Source organism: Balaenoptera borealis (assembly GCF_965194805.1).
Source record: "Balaenoptera borealis genome assembly, contig: HAP1_SCAFFOLD_901, whole genome shotgun sequence".
Lineage (NCBI taxonomy): Eukaryota > Metazoa > Chordata > Mammalia > Artiodactyla > Balaenopteridae > Balaenoptera > Balaenoptera borealis.
Window position 1 is genome coordinate 281,197 of NW_028123303.1, and position 2,389 is coordinate 283,585.

Here is a 2,389-nt window from a genome sequence, read left to right on the forward strand (position 1 = left end):
ATATGCCTGATGTAATGAAAAGAAAAAGACAAAGCTACAACAGATAAAAGACCTCAGGAATGTACATCTAATTGACCCTCCGTTGCATGAATCAATAGCTGCACTTTTTGCAAACTGTGGCTAGGACAGTCCTGAACAAGAAGGGTTTCCTGTTTAAGCTGCAGTAACTTTTCTGACTATGGATCATCGTTCCTTCTGCGGCAGGTTTTTACAGTTCCTCTAATGCATTTGGGACGACTGTCTCAAAGTAACCTGCAGCTTTCCTGACAACTCCTCGCTCTCTCTCCTGCTAAGAACTGTAGCCCTTTTCTTCTGAGTTTTGAGAACCTTCTGCTACCATATCCACCACTTCCACCACCAGATCCATAACCACCACCATAGGGACTTCCCGAGCTTCTTCCACCAAAACTGCCCCCCTTCATGGGTCCATAATTTGATTGCTGTTGTCCACTATAATTTCCAAAATCATTATAGCTCCCACCACCACCACCATAGTTACCTCCAAAATTTCCTCCTTCATTGTAAGCATCATATCCTCCACCACCACCACCATATCCACCATCTTGGTTTCCATATCCTGGTCCACCACCACCATAGCCTCCTCTACTACTGTAACCAGGACCACCACCATCGTTACCACCGTCGCCTCCAAATCCGTTTTATCCACCATCACCTCCTCCATAACTACCTCTGCTGCCACCACCTCCACCACCATAGCCTCCTCTTCCACCAAAGTTTCCACCACGGCCAAAGTTACCTCCACCACCTCCAAAGTTTCCTCCACGACCCATAAAGTTGCCAGATCCACCTCCACGACCTCTCTGTGATCCAGCAGATTGCATTTCTTGTTTAGAAAGGGCCTTTTTCACTTACCATTATGCCCATTAATAGTGTGGTATTTCTGAACAACAATTTTATCAACTGTATCATGATCATCAAAAGTTACAAAAGCAAATCCTCTCTTTTTTCCACTCTGCCTGTCTTCCATAACTCCTATGGTTTCAATCTTGCCATACTTTTCAAAGTAGTCTCTCGAATTACATTCTTCTGTATCTTCTTTAATACCACCAACAAAAATTTTCTTCACTGTTAGACGGGCACCAGGCTTTACAGAATCCTCTCTAGAAACAGCTCTCTTTGGTTCCACTACACGCCCATCAACCTTGTGTGGTCGAGCACACATTGCTGCATCCACCTCTTCAACCCAAGAGTAAGTCACAAAACCAAAGCCCCTGGAACGGTTTGTCTGGGGGTCTCTCATCACCACACAATCTGTAAGTGTGCCCCATTTCTCAAAATGTTCTCTTAAGCTATCGTCTGTAGTTTCAAAGCTCAGACCACCAATAAGCAGTTTTCTCAACTGTTCTGGTTCCTTTGGATCATGGCCCTCCTCCCCCCGGCGGCGGCGGCGGCCGGAGTCGGGCTGGGGGCGACCGGGCGGCGGTTTTACCTCCGTTTTGAGACCGGACTCGCCTCTTCCAACTCGAGTTCAATATGGGACCGAGAGCCCAGCTCTGTTCTATGTTGGGCCAATTTACTTCAGCCCAAAAAAATTTCTTCTAGTATTCCCTAAGGTCTGCTGGGGATCAGTTTTCTTATTTTTCATTTATCTGTATTTGATTTTTTAAAATTGATTCCAATTTTCTGTTGAGATTCTCCATATTTTAATCTATTAATCCCCATCTTTTACTCTCAATATAGTCATTTTAAAGTTCTGTGCTAACTCCAGAATCTGAATTCCCTCTAAATCAATTTTTCTTGGTTTTTTTTTTTTTTTTTTTGTCTTAAGTTTTAGTCACTTTTTCCTGCTTCAGGAATTTCATAATTTTTGATTGTGTGCTGGACGTGGTGAATAAAAAATTCATAGAGACTGAAGATGCTATTACTTTGCACCAGAGAAGATTTACCCTTTTCTCTGTGAATCAGAGTGGCTGATCATTTCAGTCATTTCAGGAATTTTACTAGGTCAGAACTGGGTTGGAGCTTTAGTTGTCTCATCCTACCTATGATTTTTCCTAATTTGTGGCCTCCCTGGATTTTTGCTGTGAGCCTGACAGGTCTTTGATTCTTCAATAAATACAGTCAATTATTGACTTCAGTCTTTCAGATGTTTGAATTCAGCTCTTTAGGCTCTCAGTTCTCACAGCTTCAGAGTATGGCAAATGTAAGGAGAGACCAGCTATGTATTTGTTGCCGTTACACTTTCTCAGTGAAAATTTGTCTCATAAACACTGAAACATTGCAGATGATTTCACTTTTTCTGACTCAGCCCCCTTCTTGGGGATGGCACTTCTGGGTTTTTACTGTGAGTCTGGTAGGTCTCTAATTCCTCACTTTGGAAAGTTCTCTCCCTCAGGCATTAGGTATTTAGCTTCCTGCTTTATATAGG